We start from the raw sequence: 25,132 nt of genomic DNA on the forward strand, positions 1-25,132 counted from the left end.
TTACGAGGCCAAAATTTTGGTGTTTTTCGAGAATTTTTTGAACAAAGAAGGAGTAATCAGAAATTGTTTAAGTTTAGAGGATATTTCATTTATGTTTTTAGGTACACTTTTAAAATTTGTTTAAGCTATTTCCGCGGGAGATGGTGGCGTTAGAGCGTGCTGTTCATGGACGATCGCCATCCGAGTGTCTTGCTGGTGGGAATTCCCGAAGTTGCAATTTTTCTCTGAAATCAACATCAATTTTTTTTTATTAACAACATATTTCCTAAGAATATGAACCTAATTCTGGTATAAAAATATTGAAAATTGCATGCTTTTGAGGCGCTTGAACACAAAGTTGTTTTTTATGCCATATTTTTTCATCTATTTTGCTTAAAAACCCATATTTAAAATAATAATATAATCCCAGAATTAGGTTCATATGAATAAGGATTGAATAAAGAATACACCGAAAAAAATGTATAACGATTGGTCGCTAACTTTTTAAGGTAGAATGCCCACTAGTTTCGAGAAAAACGTGGTTCTAATAACGCGCGCTTCGGGAATAAGGCGAGTTTTGCTTTAAAATTTTTACCACATATTCTTGAGTAGTTATAGTAACAATTTATGCAATATAAAAAATTGATATTTTAATCGATCTCAACCGGTCTCCCCCCTTAAACACCTTTGAGAAGAATTCAACCGAAATTGCTGGATGCTGCAGCATTCACATGATTTTTAGTAGCCGTTTGTTTTAGTAGCTGAACTTTTTTGTTCGGAATTGCCAGTAGAATACTTCAGTCACCAAAAACCCCAGCAGAGAAAACATTTGACCCACCCTAATACACATACAAACCAATTACCAATTATATATTTACATATACAAACAAAGTGCACATATTTAGATATATTTTTCCCAAACAGGGTCATCAGAACGAAAAAAAATAAGTGCTGCGCGACGTTGTGTCAGGAGATAATGCGTTGTGTTTTTTTTTACCTACTAAAATTGCATATACTCACTCATATGTATGTACATATATACCTACATGCGGGTAGCATGCCCTGACAACATTTTATATTCACTTTTAATGCAAATTTGTTTTTGTTGCTCCTCTAACTACTACTATTTTATTCAAGTGCCATCATCAAAGCCTGGGAAAATCGCCTTACAAAGTTCATGACACAAATGCGATAAGCGCTTAGTAGACCGAAGCCGAGTGTACGTATGTAAGTACATGCGTACACACACACATCCATGCATAGGCTCATATGCACGGACATATCTTTGTTGAAAGCCGCCAGTCCTTCCGCGCTGCGAAGTGATTGGCGCGGCCCAGCGGTCGACGCGTGGAATCTACTTCACTTTCCGGTTTCATTGCGCTATTGCCACCCCAAATCAATCCTCCTATGCTTTCAATGCCATTTTTTATTTGTTATTGCATACAAGTCATATTGCTCGATGGTATACTTTTGTGTTTGTATAAATTATTTATTAGCGATGTGCTCAAAGAGATAGCAATGTATCAAAGTGAATAGGACGCATAACTGGGTATGTGTGTATGTATGTATGTGTATGTGTAGTTGGTTGTACCCATCTTACTGCAGGCATAAATCTCTCCCTTCAAGTCGTATGTCTCCTGCGTAGTTTTGACCATTAGAAGTCACCCTGAAATTCGGTAGATTACCAAATTCAATGCCGGAAGCGAGAAATGAGTATGCAAGCAATTCTTTATGTAAATTGCTATGTATATCTACTCGCATATATGTAAATGTATTATCCATTTACTTTAGTTGCTAGATGTTAACTTTTTTTATTTCAATTTTTTTATTCAAATTTTTTTTAAACAAAATTTCATATTTCTGATTAGAGTATTACTAACGAGTTCCAAGAGCATTTTGATGGTACCCTAGTTAGATGGGGATAATACAAACTCTCAAAAATAGATTTTTCAAATACTTTCCGTATATTTTTACAAATATCTATTAAAAAATTCGAAAAACCTTTGAAACATCTTAATAATCGAACTTAATCGTCAAATCACCTCTCCGATCACCTCTCTGGTACCAGACGACCAAACGAGGTTTCAGACATTAGTGGGTGGCTAGCTGTCGTGTGACTTCTTTAACCTGATACTGGAAATTCGTGCGAGCCGCAGAATTTAATCACTCAAACACAATTTTTTATAAGAGCGTACAATTGTTGGCATTGGCCGATAATATTGACATCATCGATCATCGGCCTTAACAACCGCGCCGTAGTTCTGCCCTTTTCATACTGGATAAAGAAGCAAAGCGAATGGGTTTCGCGGTGAACAAAACGAGGTACCTCCTGTCTTCAAACAAACAGTCGGCGCACTCGGGAATCAGCACCTACATCACTGTTGATAGTTATGATTTCGAGGTTGTAAAAGCCTTCGTTTATTTACAAACCAGCATTAACACCGATAACAATATCAGCCTTGAAATCCAACGAAGAATCTCTCTTGCCAACAAGTGCTACTTTAAACAAAGAAGACAACTTAGTAGTAAAGTCCTCTCTCGACTAACAAAAGTAACACTCTACAAGGCTCCCATCATGCCCGTCCTATCGTATGACCCAGAAGCTTCGACGATGGCAGGCGTCCCTTGGAGTGTTTGAGAGAAAGTTTTTGGGAAAGATTTTTGAACCTTTGCACGTTGGTAACGTCGAGTATCGAACGCGACGGAACAACGAGTTGCATGACCTTTACGACGACATATACATAGTACAGAGAAAACGAATCAAGCGGCTATGGTGGCTAGGCCATGTCGTCCTAATGGAAGCAAATACTCCGGCTCTGAAAATATTCGATCCTGTACCAGCTGGTAGTAGCTGAGGAGGAGGAAGGCCTCCTTTGCATTGGAAAGATCAGATGGAGAAGAACTTGGCAACACTTGGTGTTCCCAACTGACATTGATTTGCACGAGAAAGAAACGACTGGCGCGCTTCGTTAAACTCTTTCAAAATCGCGTACGCGGTTACCGTGCCAATCGAGAAGTAGACGAATCGAACTTAACCCCTACTTTCCAAGACCGAACTAGTTCTGTTCACTAAAAGATATAAGATACCGAGTTTGCAGTTACCGTCTATAGATGAAGTAACACTAACCCTATCGAACGAAGCGAAGTATCGTGGTATAATTCTACACTCAAAGTTTTCTTGGCAAAGAAGCACCGAGGAAAAGAGGAATAAAGTTTGTAATGCCCGCTTTATCTGTAAGAGAACATTTGGTAAAAAGTGGGGTATGAACCGTATATGTATAAACCACTGTATGTACAATACTATCATCTGACGCATTTTGACTTATGGAGCTTTCGTGTGGTAAGGGGCGGTGTAGACACAATCCTACCTAAAGAGTTTCATAAAAGTCCAACGACTGGCTTACATACGAATAACAGATGCGCTCTAACCGCAGCCTCAGGTGGCGCTAGAAATGATGCTACATATTCCACCCATTCATATATATGTTAAACTGGTAGCGGCTAAACCATCTTTCAGGATTAAAGTGACAGGCACGGTAAAATAGGTCATGCATCAGGTCGACTAGCTGCGGAACACCTGCAAGACGCATCGAAAACAGACTATTCGGTTCCCAAGATAAATCTGACCAGTGACTAAAATAAGAATGAATAAAATAGGAATACCCAGCAGAAAGGATTGGGCAGGCTAGAGTCTTGTCAGATGATAATAATTACCATATTTATACTGATGGCTCAAAGATGGACTGCACTGATGGCGCTGGATCGGCAGTGTACTCGGCACAATTAACCTTAAACTGCTCCTTTAGACCCAGACCGGTGTAACGTCTTCCAAGCTGAAATCTACGCTATAGACAAAGCAGCAAGAACGATGAGACTTATGGACTTACCTCCGGCCAACCTTACCATTTTTGTTGATAGCCAAGCAGCGATCAAGACACTGGCCTCAGCGGGCATTAATTCAAGATGTGTTGAAGAATGCAGGAAGTCGCTCTCGCTTATCCAACAACACAACACCACACTTTGTTGAGTCCTCGGCCACTCTTGAGTGGAGGAAAATGAAAGAGTGGATGAGTGTGAAAGGAAAGGCTCTGAGCTTGATCTTCAGCGAGTGGTAGAGGACATAAGCATTCTTCTAGACGAAGTGAACATTGTGATTGACTTGAGCGTAATCGCGAAAATCAATAGAAGATGGTCTCTGACTACTAACTGTAGGATCTCCAGAGCGCTCTGGCCAAAACTGAATCTTAAACAGATAAAATGTCTGCTTGTATTCAACAGATCAAGTGCCAACATCCTTACAGGTGTTATAACAGGTCACTGCACTATTGGCACTCTAGTCAGTGGAATGGGTGTACCTCACAATGACTTCTGCAGGAGGTGTGGAGTTAAAGAAGAAATTGAGACGGTAGAAAACCACCTCTGTGAATGTCCTACCTTATCGATTATTTCTTTCAAAACCTGGAAAATTTGGGAAATGTCTCACTGGAGGGACTTACTACCTTCTTAAAAAGATCTAAGTGGTTTGAGCAACTGAGTTAGGAAATGGAAATCAAATGCAGATATCACAATCGGCCTTAGGGCTACCGAGTATTGTGTCTTAGACAAGCAACCTGGCTAACCTCACCTAACCTACCGCCTTATTTTTATTTTTTGGCTTTATTTTTACATTCTTTACACCTAATAACCCTTAGCGTACGGCCGCCGTAGCCGAATGGATTGGTGCGTTCGAAAAGGCACGAATTCGAAACCTGGGCACGAAATACCAATTTATAGAAAACAATTTTTCTAATAGTGATCGCTCCTCGGTAGGCAATGGCAAACCTCCAAGCGTGCTTCTGACATGAAAAAGTGCCTCATAAAAAACCAACAGCCATTCAGAAGCGGCATAAAACTTTAGGTCCCTCCATTTGGGGGAAAAAGCAAGGCTCACTCCACAAATAGGAGGAGGAGTACCTATTTCAACCAAACACCCAATAAAGGGTGTAAACGCCAATTATATACCCTTCAGCACCCCCCTGCATTACTTTGAACTCGCTTGCACCACACATTTTTTCAAATAAAATATTTTGCATGCCAAGTGTCTCGCATAAGTACCAACAAAATGTGCAAACAACTCCCCAAACGACGACAGCACCCAACCAACCAACCCAAAAAAATTTAACAATGAAAACGATACTAGAAAGTACTTCAAGTAGAAAATAATAACAACAAACATAACAAATTACAATACGAAAATGGTAAATAATATTTGTTAACTGCTCAAAGTGTAATTCACACGCCACCAAAAAAAGAAAACAACAAAAAACGAACAAGCACAGAGGTGAAAAGGTGCAGACAGTCGGGTGTGAGTAGAAGCGCAGGATGAAGAAGGTGCAAAAACAACTCCTCAAGCCAGCCCTTGCAACATGCGAAGTGCTGTGCAAAGTCAAAGGGGTAAGTGTTGCGAGCAATGCTGCTATTTACTTGAATGGCTAAGGTTTGTTGTTTCTGTACGACGTACTGCAGAGGGCATAAATTGCAACAATGACATGCAAATTAGTTTTGTACAAATGTGGCTGACAGACGGATCGGCAGACAAGTGAAGAGAAGCCAAGGTGGCAGCGAATTGTGAACTTTTGGAGCAACGGGGTTGATAAGATTGTGACATATGCGAGCCAAAACGAGCGGCAGCGGCTATGCGGTAAGCAACATGGGCAGGACAACCAAAAGTATAATAAGCAACATCGTCGCCGTCGGCGCACAATGCAATTGCGAATAACAATAAACCAATTCGAATGGTGGAACGAGAACGTGGGTGAGTACGTGGGGCGTAACAAACGTTCGATTAGTTTAGTATCCACTGCTTTTTTTATTTTAGAAATTTTGGGAAAATAGATATATAGGTATATACAAAAAATACAATAATATTTTTGGTTTTGAAAATGCAGCCAGATACCTCTAGGAACCAACACTAAGACCGATGACAATGTCAGCCTTAAAAATCCAACGTGTAATCCCTTTTGCTAATTTGGACTAAGTGGGCAACCTCTCTCGACGAACAAAACTAACACTCTACAAGGCTCTCATCATGCCCGTCCTAACGTATGCCGTAGAAGCGTGGACGATGACAACATCCGATGAAGCGACGCTTAGTATGTTTGAGAGAAATATTCTGCGAAAGATGGGGAATATCGCAGACGATGGAACGATGACCTGTATGTGCTTTACGACGACATAGACATAGCGCAGCGAATAAAGATCCAGCGGCTTGGTTGGTTGGGTCTTGTCGTCCGAATGGATACAAGGCTTTGAAAGTTTTCGATGCGGTACCAGCTGGTGGTAGCTGAGGAAGAAGAAGGGCTTCTCTGCGTTGGAAACATCAGCATGGAGAAGGACTAGCACTAGAAAGAACCGACCGACGCCCATTATTAAATTCAGCCAAATCGCTTAAGCAGTTCTCGCATCAATCAAGAAGAAGGAATTACATCCTCAACTCGAGTTTCCTTGAAGCACTTTACTTGAATATTTTAGATTGAGCGAAGTGTTGAAGAAGCCGCCAAAATGTCGATTCATATCTTGTTTGCCGGCTTTCCTCTTCGAATACGTGGAAAATTTTACATAAGGATCTTGGCTTAAGTGCCTATAAAATACAGCGCGTGCACGAATTGCTGCCAAATGACAGTCCTTTGCGTCTTTTTTTTTTTTGCTAATTGAGTTCATTTGGGATTTATTTTTCAGATTTATTCGAAATAGTCATTTAAAAAAGTCCGAACAGAAAACTGTCCAACTTTCTACTAAAACTTGAAAGGAAAGACGTTCGGTTGATGGTGGGTATTATTAGAGGACACAACCTATGGGGTCAGCATATGACCACCATTGAAATCATTGAGGACCCAATGAACCTGTCTTGCTTGGAGGAGGCGGATAGCACTAAGCACTTTCTCTGTGAGTGTCCTGCCTTTGCTAGACCACGGCTACGAGTTTTGGGTTCCGATGTCGTGAGAATGAGTAATATTCGTTCTTAAACTGGAGGATATTTACAGATTTGCCCAAGAATCTGGAAAGTTCTCACAGAACTAACTATCTCTGTCTCTGTATCTATTCTTTCCTATCTCTTTCTCTCATACTTTTCTCCCTCCCTCCTTGACTATCTACCTTCTTTCCAGAGCATTAAATGTGAGTGTTTTAGGAGCCACCAAATCTCCTGGTGCTCCTTGCCTCGACTTATTCAAATTTCAATTTCAATCAAAAATAGGACTGAGCGAATGAACCATGCAACTCGTAGCAGCGACAAACTTATGCTGGATTTAACGTTCAAAAAATAAAAGCGATGACATAAGCTACCAAAATATCGTAAAAAAAAATGCGTGTCAACAATAGTTCAGTTTTGTATTATCGTTTTAAGTTCTCGAGCTGTTAAAAAGCACCAGACATCAGTTTAAGTGCAATCATTACAATTACTTGCAGAGATTGTTTTGGAAGTGTTCCTTGGTTAATGCTCCGTTGCACACCTTTTTTCAAACTATCGGTTAGGCACCCGGCTCTGGCCTTTTTTTCATCCTGTTCGGAGATCCTTTTTAAAAGATTATAAGCATAACCTGCTAGCCCTAAATAAAAGTGTCCTCACAACAAGAGATATAAACATATATTCAGACAGTCAATCCTGAAAGCTTTAAAATCACCTAATATTAACTCGAAGACAGTAAAAGAATGTATCGACGTTTTGACAGAACTATCACAGTGCTTTGTAATAAACCTGCTCTGGGTGCCGGGTCATAGAGACATAGAAGGCAACTGCAAAGCAGATGAACTGGCGAGATTGGGTACCACTTTACCGATCCAACCAGACAAAGCGAACATACCTATACCTTTAGCAACTTGCAAGATGCTTATAGAGAAACACACTATCAGTGCTGCCAACAGGCTATGGTCTCAGTCCCTGACCTGTGCAACTAGTTGGATGACGTGGCCGGAATGGAACAAGGGCCGCACAAACCGACTGTTGAGACTAAACAGGAAAAATATGAGAAATCTTCTCGGGGTCCTAACCGGGCATTGTCTGACTGGCAGGCATGCCAGTAGACTGGAAGCGCCTTATAACGACTATTGCAGAAGCTGTAACGACATTGAAGAAGAAGAGACCAAAGAACACTTTCTATGAGGGTGCATGGCTCTGGATAGAAGAAGGTTCAATATTTTAGGAAAAATCTCCCTGAACAACTTGGCAGAAGTAGCCAATATAAAAATAACAAGTTTTGTTATATATATATCAAAGCCACAGGTTGGTTCAATAAGGACGAAGTAGAGTGAGGAGAGAGGATAGCCCCGGTGGTATCACAATGGGTCTACAGCAGGCCTAGGTGTGTCAAACGACAACCACTATACCTACCTACCTACCCATCTACCATAAATCGATAGAAAATTAAGCTTTAGGAAGCTACCTGGAGGCTCAAGTCGTTAGCTATAATAGAAATATGATACTTTCACATCCAAAGTTCGATAAAATCTGGCATGAAAAGTCTGATCAGTCCCGGGTGCTCAGAATTTTCAAAAAAATATACATTTTTTTACATTTTCTTAAAGTATAAAATCTTAAAAATGATGTGTGAAAATTTTAAGTGAAAGTGATAAATACTTTTCGAGTTATTCAACATTTAACAAAGGGCGCTCGGGCGCTCCGGAACTCGATAGCAAAACTTTAAATGCGTTTTTCTCAAAACTCTGTTTTTTTGAACTGGCGATCACCGTAACTTAAAAACCGGTTGATTGGTAGATTTCAATAAAATGTATATTGGTTTTGAAAAACTTAAAGAAACTCGAGCCTGATCAAAGGATTTTTTGTCAAAAATTTCGTATTTTTTTATACAACTAATTGTCGGTTTTTTTCTTGAAAATCTGAAAAAAAAATTTTTTATTTAAATTTTGAAAGCGAAAAAAGCCTAGACCAGGCACAAGATTCCGACATGTCCGATTAATTTTAGGTGATTCTCCAAGGACTTGTGATGATCCCAGCAAGGGATTTCTGGAGAAACGGCCTCCACACAAACAGCGATAACTTTTACAATTATTAATTTTTTTTGTTGAAATTTTGACAAAGTCAAGTCGAAATACGAGGGGTGCCTTTTATATGTCGGGATTAGAGAACAAAAACAAATTTTAATCATCGAAAATCACTTCATTGTTTTTCAAGATATTCTCCATGAAGATCTATACACTTTTGCATGCGTTTGAACCAATTGTCGAAGCACTTTTGCCACTCTGAATGAGGTACCTCCAAAACATGCATTCTGAATGCCGCAACCGCTTCTTCAGGTCTTGAAAAACGTTGACCTCTCAGTTTGTTTTTTACGTACGGGAATAAAAAGAAGTCATTCGGTGCCAAGTCAGGACTATACGGCGGATGGCCCATCAATTCGATGTTTTTGGTGCTCAAAAATGCAGTTGTTTGAGCCGATGTGTGAGAGCTCGCATTGTCCTGGTGAAGAGTGATCCGTCTTTGGCGATTGGTTTTCCTAATTTCTTGGAAGACAACTGGCAAACAAATGGTTGTGTACCACTCAGAATTTACTGTTCTGCGTTGTTCTAGTGGTACGGTTGCGACATGCCCAGTTTTTCCGAAAAAACAGGCGACCATTTGCTTGGAAGTGCTTCGTGCGTGAACAACTTTTGTTGGATTTGGCTCATCTTGAAACACCCATACAGTCGACTGCTGTTTACTTTCGGCCTCATACGCGTAAATCCATGATTCATCACCTGTCACGATGTCATAGACGTGTTTCGAAGCCCCGCGATCGTATTTTTTGAGCATTTCCTTCGACCAATCGACACGAGCCTTTCTTTGAGCGATTGACAAATTGTGTGGGATCCAACGCGAACAAATTTTTTTGACAGACAAATGTTTATGCAATATTGAATGTATGCTGGTCCCACTAATGCCTAAGATTGTCTCAATCTCACGATAGGTTACATGACGATCTTGCAATATCAGTTCGCGCACAGCATCAATGGTTTTCGGAACAACAACTGATTTTGGACGACCTTCACGAAATTCGTCTTGGAGTGAACTACGACCACGATTGAATTCACCATACCATCGTAAAACACTGGTCCTTGATGGAGCTTCATCGCCAAAAAATGAATTAAGTTCATCCATGCAATGTTGCTGAGTTAATCCACGTTGAAAGTTGTAAAAAATAATCGCACGAAAATGTTCACGATTTAATTCCATTTTTGGACCGAGATGAATCTTTTAAGTTACTGTAAACAACACAAAAAGTGATGGTATTTCAAAACGTTCTGAGTACGTAAAAGCCAAAAAATGTCAAATTTGTGATACAGCTGTCAGTTGCCAGATTGCAACACCAGGGTTGCCAAATCCCGAAATATAAAAGGCACCCCTCGTATGATGCATAATTTTGTAAAATAAAGCAATTGACTAACACAAAAAAATTATTGAAAATCGCCATTTTTTCGGGCCTCTTACTACCCCTAATCCTTTAAAATAAAGCAAGGCAGTTTACAGATGTCAGTAAATGCCTAAAATTTCCAGTTCTGCAAAAATGGTACGAAGCTACTAAATCACAAAACATTTTATTTTTTCTCATGAAATTACCGAACGTTTGTTAGTCCCGCGAATTTAAAAGGGCGATTAATAAAAGGCAATGTAATATAATAAGTTTTATATATTATGTTTTTCGAAAAGTACTAAAAATCAAATATAAGAAAGCCACACAAATACAGCAAAAACTGTGTAATTCATATGGCTGTGTGGGTGCATGTAGATGTGTGTATTTATTGGCTTGTTAATCGTTTGCCCATTCATTGGCAAATTTGAAGTACTTGGAATGCAGTCGCAGGTCGCCTTTCATGCCTTTCGGTGGTCTTAGCCATGCGTGAAAGGATAATTGTTGCAAAAGTGTAACGGATATCGGCTTGTGTTGCCAGCAAATCAGCCAACACGGCAGTTACCTGCCGCTTAGTGACTGACCTTAAAGCAGCGCAAGACAATTTGAAGCCAACAAACTCCTGAACGAACATTTAAAGTCGTTCGCTGCGAAAGAGTTAGCAACAGAAGCAACGGGTAAAGGGTGCTAGTTTTGTCTTTTGCGTTTACGCGCACAAAGCATTTCCTACTATTTCTTATTATGCATGCTTTCCGGCCGATTGTCACTCTTTATCCTGGAAATTTCGTGGTCACAGTCACTGCATTTCGAACATTTAGGGTTAAGACTCAAGACATCAAGGTCATGTACCCCTTTCCCATGAACCAGCAAACCACTGGCGACCAACAATTAACAAAATTAGTAGGCGTGCGTCGAGCATCACCGACAACAACAACAATAAAGTTTCTAAGTGGACTGTGCGCCGCGCTTGTGCTCTCTATCCGCTGCAGGTAGCTGTGTAGCTGCGTAGTTGTCTTCGGACGCAGAAGAAGGAATCGCGGCCTATTTCAGGGAAGCAGAACGAATGCTGCGAGATCTTTGTTGTTCACCAATGACGACGATTTGTTTGTTTTTATTTGTTTTATTGTAGGCAGTTTGTCTACACATTTCATCTAATGAATTTAACCGAAGGAGGCGTGCAGACCGTCGAAAGGATTAACGCGCTATTCATCTGTGGTGGGTGGATCTGCTTGGTAAAGGATTTGTACATTTGTAAATTTTGCAAATTTTTTCAAATTTTTAAATCTGCAAATTTGGTACGTTTCTTAATGTGCGAAAGGATTAGAACGGTGAGACTAAGTTGTGTTTGTGTTCCGCCATCAATCCGCTATTTTCGGTACGTAGTTGAACCAAATCGCTGGTTGACCATCAGTAGATGTATAGGAGATAACAAGCAAAGTAATATACCAGGAATTCCTGGACGTCGCTGCGTTCATGCACTAATCCATTGACTTTGGAAATGTGTCTCGGCAGCACACTTTCCCCGCCCACTTACTTGCAGCAGTCGACAATTCGCTGCAGTCGACAATTTCTTCGCTTCGCTTTATGACTTCCATTTCCACTGCCACTGCCACTTTGCCTTTGGCTTGGCTGCACTTCTGTGTGTTTTCCATTAGTAGTGTTGTATACACATACCACCACATGTGGATTTTTAAATTACGAATCCTGTAAATAATCGCTGAGGATATTCTGCTAATTAACCCTTTTTCACATTACTTTTCCACCTAATAGCTGCGTCTGTCCATGGGACTTCATGTGGTGGACTGTGGATTGATTGGTAAAGGGTTGTCCACCTACCAATATACTTAATGTGAGTTCGCGCACACACACACACACACACATGCAAATATGTAGACTACAGCATTCCTTTATGCTGCATGCAACATTCATCGCTCGTGCGCTAGTAAATATTTGCCAATTCAATTAGTCTAAATTCGGGATTATCTTCGAACGCAAATCAGTGCTTTTTGGTTTGCACTTCGATGCTGTGCAGATTTCAGCGGTCAGCAGACGAACGCAGGCGGGAGGAGGCAGTTGTAATCTCCAGCGGTGTGTTGATAATAATTTGCCTCATATGTTGGGATTGTGGATAGCCTGATAAGATATCATGTGGAGAATTTGTTTTTGCCATTGGCGTCGTATGCTAATCCTTTTTTAAAGGGAGTGCCAGTGTGTGCTGTGCTATTTACTATTTTTTTAATTTGAACTCCGTCGCTTACTCGCTTACATATAAAAGTACGTGTGGATGTGCACTTCGTATTTTTTTTTTTTGGATCACAAAAGATTTAATTAAATATCAAATCCCTTAAACTCTGGCCCTGCCTTGACCATCATTGATGGATGGATGTGCATATGTTTTCCTTTGGCTTTTAATTAACGCAGTCAATTAGCTGATGGACATGAAAACTTCACGAGGTGTAAGGGATACTTGGGTATATACTTTAAAAGATTCAGTCTTTGCTTACTCCTGCATGAACCATCAGTATCAGGCTGCTGAAAGTATAGTGCAATAAGCCATAAAATGGTTATTATTTCAGCAAAGGACTACTGCAGGCAGGGCCGTCAACAGAAAGTTCGGGCCGGAGCTCAAAAATCACAGGTCTCTTTATAAAAAACTGAATATATTAGAGGCATTTGGTCAACCAAAAATTGCTGTACGAGGGCGGTTCAACACGTACCCGTGTTTGATGACAGAGGACGTTCCTGAAGGAAGTTGGTGTTAGCATCGTATGTTGCCATCTATCAAACGACGGCAAAACAAATTTCAGACGGATTCAGATTGATAAGTTAGTTTGGATTTGGCAGCTACTTGAGTGAGGCCGGATTCGTAATTTTCGCTAAGATATATTAGAAAAAGAGCAGCAGTTCGGTACTTCGCTTTTTGTTTTCGCATGGGAAAAAATGCGAGGAGATAAAAGCAAAACTGGGTATTGTCTATGGGGACGCTTCGCCAACTATGACCACAGTTAGATATTGGTTCAACGAATTTAAATGTGGGCGAACATCTGGCTTTGATGAGGAGCGACCAGAACACTCGGAGCGTCGGGAGAAGTGTATCATTCTAAAAGGGGACTATGTTGAAAAATTTTTTTTTTTTGAAAAAATGGTGTCTTCATTCTAACACGGGTACTAATTGAACTCCCCTCGTAGCTAGTAAAAGGTACGCAGAAATGATCAGCACCCGACCAGCAAAAGAACACTAGGAAATTTACAACAATAAGAAGACCGAGAGCTTCTACTAAGTCTTTTACAGTCACCCGACAATTTTTCCATACTATATCCTGTATTTTTTCGATATCCTGTTTTTGGACGTCTTTGACGTGAATCATCTTCAAGGCTTGTACGGCCACAATTAAATTCAGCAATCCATCTTTCTATTGTACTAACTGATGGCGAAAAGTCCTTTCAACATTCGTTCATAAATTTCATAAACTTTCCAAAAATAAAAATCACCACAGGATACTTGATCTGAAACTTCAAACTTCGCCTACGTTCTTATGAAGAGTATACCCAGATAACAAAAAAAATGTAGGTTAGTAGCAACGCCCTCTCATATCGAACCACAAAACTTATTGAACAACCTAATATTTTGAAAGCGGGGTAAGTTAATTTTTCAACATATTAACGAAGGAACAAAGTTATTTGATGACATACCCTATGATCAAAAAGTACCGGGAAGGTGATGTTGACTGTTTTCTTCGATTGCCAAGGCGTAGTGCACCATGAGTACCTTCCATCGGGCCAGACAGTCAACAAAGAATATTATTTATCCGTTTTGAAGCGTTTGAAAAATACTGCACGCCGCAAACAGCCGGACATGTGGGCAAACAATTCTTGGATTTCGGATGATGATAACGCGCCATCGCACCGAGCCCAAATTGTGCTGGATTATTTGACCAAACACCAGGTAAATACCATCGTGCAAGCACCGTTTTCACATGATAGTTGAAGTTACCACTTCGGGGAAGGAGATTTCAGTCGATAGAGGAAATCAAAACGAATGCGACGAAGGAGCTCAAGGCCATCCCTTCGTCGGCCTACCAGGGGTGCATGGAGGACTGGGTTAAACGTTGGCAAATGTGTGTGATGCTTCAGACGTGTCATACTTTGAAGGAGATAAAATAAAATTGAGCTCTATTTTGTTTTATTTAAACATTCCTGGTACTTTCTGACCATAGGGTACGTGACTGTTATTGTGTGAACTTAGCTAAAATATTAGATCCTTTTAAGCCACAAACTAAAAAAAAATTGATGACTAAAACAAGTGCGTGTAGCGGACTACACATATCAAAAGTGAAACTTCCAAGGCAGACAGAGAAAGAGGGAGACATCCGAGAGAAAACGAGGGAGAGAGAGAAAGAAGAATATATATCTAAATAAATTCTCAACATTTGCTGAGAATACAAATAGACAAAATTTACAAAAAACGGAGAAGGGTCGACCGGTGTAGGTAAACGCCGTACACAAACCGTGGCAACAACGCGCACTACTCCGAGCGTTTATCACCCGCACAAACGCAAAGATTTCAGGACCGCAGCAAGGGCACAAATTACCGCAAGGCAATAACAATAAATCCGACGCCGGAATGGATAGCACTTTATAGTACACACAAGCACTAGCCAGGAAACGGAAATAAGCGCCAAAAAAAGAAACACCAAAAAAATTGGGACCAAAAAACGCCCCAAACAGTAGGCCCCAAGGAAATATAACCCCAAAAAGTAGGGGCCAAAAATATATTGTATTTCCTACAAGTTTGCACCAACGCCAAAAATTGGCGGTGTTATTTCTCACTAGAAAATAGCAACCACAAGAAAAAACTCAGGAAAAATAGCCTAAAGTGTATCTAAGACTTGTATAAGGTATAGCTCTCTCTCTCTCTCCTTTTCCTCTACGTCATATCTTTTTTCTCTCTCGCGGAACGAAAATGCCCAAAACGTTGCATGGCTTTGAAATTTTACTCTCCATTCTCGCTCGTCCATCGACGCGTAAAAAGTTTCACTTCAAAAATTTTAAGGAAACTGCAATGTTTCGAAATGAAGTCAAATTAAGTTAAGAGTTATATAAAATATTAACCTCCTGCCCTGCCGTAGTTGCTGAAATGGTAGTTAATGGCATTCATATACAGTCCGAATTTTCCTAAATATTCACATCTATCGGACCTTCATTTGTCCCAATACCAGTTTCCGAATCTAACGAACACCATCAATGACATGAAAATCAATGATGCCCAACGGTCACAACTTTAATTGAGAAGCTCTCGTTTGTCACTTTAAATCACCGACCATCACATAACCACTTCATAAGTCCAAATAGAGGTGCATTACAACGGCAGCCCAACTCTGCTAATGCGCGCTTGCATGAATAGCCCATCGGAGTGAGCAGACAAAGGCTAGGCCAAGTCATGGCAAACAATAAACAGACGAGCGGCTATGCTATTTGCGCGGCCGCATATTAAATTTGAACCGCAGCGGATGCAGTAGCAGCAAGGGAATAGATTTCCAAGGACCATGCAACAAACGGCAACCAACAGCCAGCGGCCATTGATCCAATATTGTGGCATTAGTGGAGAGTGGCATGACTCTTCAACCGGCTGCATTGGTCAATGCTGGTCCGCGCTAGGGGCTCGTGACAACTAACTCTTTGCTGCATTTCGTCCGTCAAGGGTTCTCAATTGAGAGTTGGCCACTTTTTTGTTTTTTTTTTGTTTTTTTTTTGTGTTTTCCAATTTTTTCACATCCATTTACTGGCCTCGTTTTGACGGTTGTGTCAATGGCGGCGCGAGGCTGTTAATGGCGACGGTAATGGCGGGCAGCAGCTGACACTGATGGGACGCCGGTCAATGTGCTGGGTGCTGACGACGACGGCATTACTGGGCAATCATTTGGGCGCCTCCGACCGCCGCTGAATGACTGAACGCTTTGATGCATTTTTTTCTCGCTACGCTGCCATTAATGCGCTGTACCCTGCCAATCCTTAATGTGCAACTTTATGTCGCCGTCGCGCGCTTTCATAGCCCCTCTTTTAGCTTACCCATCACTGTGCACTATAGCCTGCTTTGAGTGGCTGGTGTGCCACAAGTGAACTTGCCACATGCAACTGTGTGCCAGATTGCAATCAGAGAGTTTTTTTCCTTTTTTCGAGTTTTTCTTACTCTTTGGACACCAAAAATGTATTCGCTTTCGGTCAAACGCATCATATTTGCGTTGAATTTTTGTTGTTGCCTTTTTGTTGCAGCCTCATAAGTGAAGCTGCGCTTGCAATACAAATGAGCGCGCTTTTGTAGTTGTTTTGCGTTTTTCACCGCGATTGGTACTGTTATTGTTATGTTCACTGCACATGCGAGTGTCCAGTGTCCAGTGTGGCCGATGTGCGTGGCTCTGTGTGCGCGTGTGGCAAGTCTGCTTTGTGCGAGTCCTGCAAACATTTCATTGAGTGTGTGTTAATTTTTATATTTGCGCAAATGGATGCAGCGTCCGTCATTGCTTTGTGTTGCATATTGCATATAGTACACTTCCACTGCCCCTCCACTCACCACCCCCCACCCACTACCTTTACTGACTTCTATGGAAATTCGCTTTTTGAGTGTTTTTGAGGCCATTCTGGCTTTTATTTCTTATTTGCTCTGCGTTTGTTCTAATAATTGAGTCAGTCGAAGTGGCATACAACATGGGGACACACATACACACATATGCACATGTGCGTGTGCATGTATACATTGCATTAATTTACTACGGCTCGGGCGATGGAAGCGTCAACCACCGACTGGTTTGCCGGCTGTGGTTTTTCGTCTTTTAATATGAAGGCTTCCACATCCAAAAGCATTAAAAATACTTTTTTTCTCAGTTTAATGGAATTTTTCATTAATGCGGAGAGGATGTGACTTTAAAGTAATTTTTGTTTTATAGGGATTTTGTCAACTTTACGTTTGAAGGTCTTTAAAATATAAATTGGTTTAACTTAGTCCATTCGTTTTCGAAAAACATACCGATTTTATTTTCTTCTTCTTCTTGATTGGCTCTAAGGAGGATGGCTCCGTGTGTCCACGCAAGTAGGGAAAGTCCCTAATGGCCATTCACTTGGGAGTGTCCAGGACGATTCTCCTGCATATGCTCCAAGCAGTTTCCAACTTCCGGTCTTCGCCCAAGTATCCCCTAGGTAGCTTCCGAACATCTGTTTGAGAGCGAACTAATGTGAAAAGGCGAGGCATCCCAGGCTCTCTGGTTGTGCGCTGGGCTTGGAACGCGCCACGTAAAAATCCTTCCAATGAAAACGACTACAAAGCTTCGGATGAGAACTGCTTATTCTGATGACGACCTCTGATTTTATGTTAGGTAGTTGAAAAATATTACAGAAAGTGAAAGTGGGTGAAATACGAACTAAGCTACTAAACTTCTGGACTACTACTAAAGTATTTGACTAAACTGAAAATCTGACAATACTATCATTTGACTGATTTTGCAAATCTCATTGTCATATTCTCACCTACGCAATAAAAGAACTTGTACTAACCGAGTAAATAAACGGTAGCTAACTTTAAAACAGTCTAAAAGTTATTGGGACATGAAAAAGGAAGAGGCTAGACAATACCCCCTCTGCCACTACCTGGCTTCAGCTGAGATAATCTTAGGTTTCAGACTGAAATTGAAATTTAAGATTTAAAAAAGGGGAGTCAAGAAGCACCGAGAGAATGGTAACTCCTAAAACACTCAGACTAAAAAGCCCACTGTAATCAAAGCTGAGGAAAGTAAAAGAGTAGATAGTCAAGGAAGAAAGGAGAGAAGTGACAGAGAGAAAGAGATAGGATAGAATAGAGTCAGAGACAGAGACAGTTCTGTAAAAGTCTGCCAGATTCTTTGCCAATTCTGAAAATATCCTTCAGTTCGAGAGAACGATTATTTCTCAGAACCCAAAGGCATAGCCATACCCTTTAAGCAAGACAGGCAAATTGGATCCTTAATGATTCCTATGATGATCATATGCTGACCCTATGGGTTGTGCCCTGCAATAATATCGACCACCAACCGAACGCCTTTCCTTCTAAGTTTTGGTAGAAAGTTCGACTGTTTTCTGTTTGGACTTGTCACAAAACACTTTGCAGTTCTGTAGCGTTCTAGACCGGACCATCGTTCTTTATGTACATTGCCTATATGATCGCTGATCCAAATCATGATTTCTGTAAAAATATTTCAATTCCGATTATGCGCTCTGATCCCTGTGGCTAATTCACCTATAAAAGAATTAAACTGATGTTTAATGTTCAGGGGAACGGTGATAATTTTAAACCTAACCTTACTTAACTCAAGAGGTAAAAGGTCTTTCAAAAGTGACGCCTAGATGTCAGTAGTGAATAATCCTTAGACGGTACCTTTTTATGTCACCCTTGGCATTTATCAATTAGGTAGCTGTTGCTGATGCGCTGTGATCCCACAGAGAGATCAACAATTTCAAGCGTCTTCTATCGTACGTTTTCAAATCATTGAATTTTATTCTTTAAATAGTCGATCTTTAAGACATATAAGATATAGTAAATTCGTGATTTTTGTTAGTAGAAATAGTCATTCAAATGACTCAACTAATCAAAGGTTAGTGAACAAATTTTCTATCATTCAAGGAACTGGATCAGTCGGGGATAGAAAAAGGACTGGTAGACCAAAAACTAGACATTCTGCTGCAAATATTGCTGCTATAGCGCAAAGTGTTGCTGAACAACCTTCAACATTGATCTTTCGATATTCTTAATAATTAGGCATTCATGAATTGACTGTTTGACGGATTTTACCTGCCTACTTGGTGCTCATGGTGGACACTCAAATAATAAGGCAGAACTAACAGCGCGGTTGTTAAGGCCGATGATGTCAATATCGTCGGCATACGCCAACAATTGTACGCTCTTATAAAAAATTTTGCCTGAGCGATTAAGTTCTGCGGCTCGTATGATGCTCTCCAACATGAAGTTAAAGAAGTCACACGACAACGAGTCACCCAGTCTGAAACCTCGTTTGGTATCAAACGGTTCGGAGAGGTCCTTCCCAATTCTGACGGCGCTGCTGGTGTTGAGCAACGTCATCTTGCATAGCCGTATTAGTTTTGTGGGGATACCAAATTCAGACATCGCGGCATACAGATAACTGCTTTTCGTACTGTCGAATGCTGCTTTGAAATCGACGAAAAGATGGTGTGTGTCGATTCTCCTTTCATGGATATTTTCCTAGATTTGGTCGATGGTAAACTTTTCACACTAAGGTCCAATCAGTTGGTTGACGGCTTCAGCCTTTCACACAATACGCTCGCTAGAACCTTATAGGCGATATTTAGAAGACTAATCCCGCGGTAATTGGCACAGATTGTAGGATCGCCCTTCTTATTAATTGGGCAGAGCACATTTAAATTCCAATCGGTGAGCATGCTTTCATCCGACCATATTTTGCATAAGAGCTGATGCATGCACCTTACCAGCTCCTCGCCGCCATGTTTGAAAAGCTCAGCCGGCAGTCCGTCGGCACCCGCGGCTTTGTTGTTCCTTAGCCGCGTTATCGCTATTCTCACCTCGTCATGGTCGGGTAGCGGAAGGACGATTCCGTCGTTGACGATCGGGGTATCGGAATCTTCATATTCTCTGGGGCATGCGCAGCTATCACTATTGTAAACCGCTGAACTTTCTAGTAGAATTTTCGGGCGTTGTTCCTATTGGCCAACATCTCAAGTTCCTCGTACTCACGTATTTCGGCCTTGCGTTTTTTCTGTTGCATAATACGTCCCTCTTCCTTTCTTAGCTCTCGGTAGTGATTCCACATGGCTCGCGTTGCGCCTGATCGCATCGTGGCTCTATAGGCAGCATCCTTTCTTTCTGCGACAGCATGACATTCCTCGTCGAACCAACTGTTTTTTCGGGCTCGCCGGAATCCGATTTCTTCTTCGGCGGCGGTACGTAGACGTCGAGAAATGTTACTCCATTACTCGTGCATGCCGGTTTGTTGGGCAGTACTCTCTGAGAGCAGAAGCGAGAGTCGAGTGACGAATCTTCTGACTATTTTCTCCTATTATAAACAGATATATTCTGCACAATTGCTTACCGGATTATTTTCATCTTGTACGTATTTTAACCACATTTCATTGAATCGCTCCTATCTTGGCATTTCAAATATATGTGTACGTATATCACAATTTGTAATAAGAAAATAAAAATGCATTACAAAATGCAAAATTCGGAAAACTTGGAAAAAAACTGTAAATACATTTTCCGGGAATTTCAATTCGCCGTCGCCGCACTGGTGGCTTGCAATAGTTTCTGAGAAGTTTTCATATTGAAGACGTTAAAAATACCGACTAATATATCATATATGGGTATATCACATTCGTATATTACAAAAATGGAAATGGGAAGTCAAAATAATCTAGAATATAATTAAATATATAAAATTAGAAAATGTTATAATATTATCATGAAAAATTAAATGAAATTTAAACAGAAAAACTTGCAAAACATTAATGCGACTGGTCATTTTAATCGGTCGGTAATTCTAGTGTTAAGACATAAAAGGATTTATATTGAACTAGCAATAACTCATCATAGCCCTTAAAGAGACTGGAAATCGTTTCTAAAACAAAAAGTAGTAAACTTTTTAGGCTGAACTCTTAATCTTGAGCAACCGTTTTCAAGCCAAAGTACACCCCAACAAATACTCGTTTGACACAAATTTTTTAATTAAGACTGAACACAACACCTTAACTTAAAAATATTCAATAATTCAACAAAGAATTTCATCATAATTACGACAAGCAGAAACCAAATTTGATGATGCTTTCTAAAATTACCACATGACGACGCATTTTTGCGGCTCATTAAAACCGAGAAACGACGCGGAAAATTAATATGAAAACATTTCAATGCAACTTTTATGTAGTTATATAAGTACAATATATACATATGTGTATGTATGTGTGTATGCATGTTTTCTAAAAATAAAAAGAACATATAACAAAATGGCTACAAGACATACTTTTAGAAAGCGAGGTTAAAACGAAGCGCACGCAAAGAGCGCAGAGGTTAGGTGGGAAGGAACTCAGAGAAGCACCAATTTCTTACAACAATTAACAATTCATAAATTACCATCGCACTTGCTAAATGTACCTACATACACATACACATATAGGAGCATTGAAATTCACACACACATTTCGACGTGTGTTTGTATTTGCACACATCTTTACGTGCTACTCAAGCGAAGGTGTGTTGCTTGCAGCATTCACTGCTAATAAGCCAACATCCTTTGAGGCCTCAACTGGATGACGACAATGGCGCTATGCGTTTCTTGTTTGGTTGCATGCAACAAAAGGTAACATTCAAGTGCCCCCACTTATGCCACCTGCCAATTTACTGAACTTCAGCTCACTGCGTCACACGCCGCCTGCCAAGCGTCTTACCTTTGTGTGCGCAATTGTGACACTTTTCATGCTCGTTTATTAAAAATAATAACGGTGGCAACACAGCATTTAAAGCGACACCGAAAAATCGCCCACCTCTCCATTTTATATTCGCATGTGGGCTGCAGGACAAGCGGGAGGAGGGTGACACCCTGCTATTGGCAAATGACAGCAGGCCTTTAGTCACCTTTTAAAGACTTTCACAAATGTGCTTGTGTGAATGTGTTGGTGCTCGCTGCAAAGGAATTGTTTCTAGAGTGCGTACACTAACGTATGTATATGGCTACGTATATAGATTTTTGTATGAATGTGTAGGGGTGGTGTTATGACTTTGAAGTGTTAACGACGTGTGTTGCAAATTAACGCCTTTTAATTGCTGCCTCCTTTTGAAGTATACATTGAGGCGCCTGCCGTATGAGTACATATTTGCTTATGCAATGGTGACACACCTTGCGCCTGCATATTCATAAATACTTGAATATTTTAGTACAATAATAAACAAAAATTTGATATTACCCGGAATGGGAGCATTCAGATTATAAAAGAGCTAAAATTTACAAAAACCGCACACTTTTCGGGACCCTAATTTTAGGTTGGCCATTACACAGACGCTACAATCCTTCATCAACAAATTCCTCCGCATCATCTACAGAATATTCTGGCCAAGCATCATCACGGAGATTAATGAACGGGGAACCCATCCTTAGGCAAATCTAATGCAGAAAGTGGCGATGGATAGGTCACACGTTGAAAAAACCACCAGATAGCATCACTAGAATAACACTGGCTCCTCCTCCTATTTGTGGCGTGCGTCTTGCTGTTGTTCCACAAATAAAGGGACTTACAGTTTCAAGCCGACTCCGAACGGCAGATATTTTTTTATGAGGAGCTTTTTCATTAAAGAAATACACTCGGAGGTTTGTCATTGCCAACGGGCAACCGCTATTAAAAAAAACGTTTTCTTCATTTTGGTGTTTCACGGAGATTCTCTCATTTGCACGCACAAATCCATTCTGCTACGGTGGCTGATTTTTTTCAAATAAATTACAGAGTTTCAGTTAAGATAGGGCGTTGCAATTGTAATGGGTGACTTTAACGCTCAGACAGGTGATATCAACACGAGTCTTTAGCATGCAATTAAGGAAATACGGAACTGGCCACCTGAATGAAGAAGTCTTAGTTGACTTCTGCAACAACAATATGCTCTTGATTGGAAGCTCAATTTCTTCACATAAGCCTTCACCATAAAACTACTAAACAACCGAACAGAAAACGAAATAGGTAATTTCTGCATCACCAAAACTTGGCGCATGAGCCTTCTGGACGTCCGAATTTTCAAAAGCGCTGACGTTGGTTCCGATCATTTTACAACAATCGAAAAAGTCAGAATAAGAGTTAAGGCTACAAACAAAAATGGATCCCTAAATCGACTACGCTTCCACATCGAGGCTTTGAAAAACTCGCAAATCCGCGCCAGTTGCGTTAACTACCTTAAAATCCATATACCGGAATTGGAAAACTCTGCAGACATAAAGAAAACTGGAAGACATGAACACTCTTTGGCGACCGTAAAACTACCATTCCTTGACGTACGTAAAAATCTGCTTAAGCCCAACCAGAAGAAGAAGAAGATAGATAAGCGACTCCACCATTTCCATCTTCGAAAACAGACACAAGGGGAAGATTCTAAGCGCGCTCTTAAAACAATGTTTTATAGCCAATACAGATCTCTACATAAAGGCGTAAAACGATAGGGACAAGCAAATTTGGATCTCTAATCTAGCATGCCAAGCGGAGGATGCCGCCCGGAAGAACAACATTCGTGAAGCTCAAGCCATCCTATTAAAAACGAAATGGCTAGATGGTTCAGGCACTTCTCCGAATCCTGGCGTGCCCTGGAACTTCTACGAACACTTAAAAGAGTTAGTATATATGTACATTAACATAATGCTTCTGTCCGTCAAAAGGTCAGGTCTGCAAAGAAATTTGGACCAGCTCAGTGTTGTCGCAAGCCTTAAAATAAATGCTACTGAGACGGAATTAATTTCAAACTGTACGCAAAACAGCAGAGATTAGTCGTAAGATAGAATTTCGCTACCTCGGAAGTAAACCTCGGTGGAAGGTTTGAAGACATCTCACACCTTATCAACATAGCTCGTGCAGCGTTTTCTCAGTTGTATAACAAACGGAAGTCAAATTCCATATCAGTCAAAACTAAGCTACGAATTTTTAATTCCAACGTGAAAGTGGTATTGCTACAGGGTCCGACACTCGAAGTCTAACCAACTTCAGACCGCTCGTGCAGCTGATGCACGGGCATCAGCTAAAGAATAGTTTACAAGCGCGCGAAAGCATTTTGCCGAGAGTAAACGCGAAAAAGAAAAATCAGTAATGGACTTCAAAACGTAATGGTGTGATTGCATTATATTTGGCTGGAAAATCACAATCAGGATTGTTCGTGAGCTCGAGCACCTTAAAGTAAATTTAATTCTTTCAAATTGAGCAACTCCCAAAACGATAGGGTTTATTTGACCGACTATTTATACGAGAATTTGAGTCATCGATTGGCCACCAGGAGGCAGCACTGGAGGCTCTCAAATTCACCAGACGCGAATCCGATGGATTATTCTCTTTGGACCATTTTGGAGAGCAAAGTCCGCACTAAAAGAATCACAGCTCTCGAGGTGCTGAAAAAAACCATTGTCCGCGAGTGGAGCAAAATACAGCTTGCGATTCGCTTCTGGACCACCTAAAGGCCATAGTCAAGGCAAAAGGTGGTCATATCAAGCAAAAGTAAATTGATTTTTAATTTTGTATTAATATATTTTCACACATTTTTTACTTTGAATTGAATAAAAGTAATTTTCCAAACTAAATTTATGGCCTTTTTAATTGGTTACACCTCGAGTGCCGGACCCTGTAGTTTTACTATTGTTTTGATTGACTTATGATACGGCGCGTTGTCTTGATGAAACAAAACAGTGAGCAAACGTGGCACCCACTTTGAACAGAGCGAAAAGTGAGAAAACCTAGTGAAATGTTCATGCAATACAAAGCAAACTCGTTCTTTTGATGTCTTTTACGATATCAGCTAACTCACGCAATTTCACTTTTCGGTCATTCAAAACGATTTTATGGATTTTTTTAAGTTTTCTGGTGGTCCCGTCTCATTTGAACGTGCACTGCGTCGGACATCCTCGATGTCTCTACGACCACGTTTGAAGTCATTAAACCATCGTGTTATTGTTGATGGAGAGGAGTCCCCATACCACTTAAAGCCTTATTTACCACTGTAAGCTGCTTAAAAG

At 40.5% G+C, this 25,132-nt stretch overlaps 1 pseudogene; it reads left to right on the top strand.

The window, feature by feature from the left end:
* The first annotated feature begins 5,384 nt into the window (after positions 1-5,384).
* The window catches only part of LOC128857428 (NADH-ubiquinone oxidoreductase chain 5-like), a 43,754-nt pseudogene continuing 24,006 nt past the window's right edge, over positions 5,385-25,132 (top strand).

This window comes from Anastrepha ludens, chromosome 3, assembly GCF_028408465.1.
Source record: "Anastrepha ludens isolate Willacy chromosome 3, idAnaLude1.1, whole genome shotgun sequence".
Taxonomy (NCBI): Eukaryota; Metazoa; Arthropoda; class Insecta; order Diptera; family Tephritidae; genus Anastrepha; species Anastrepha ludens.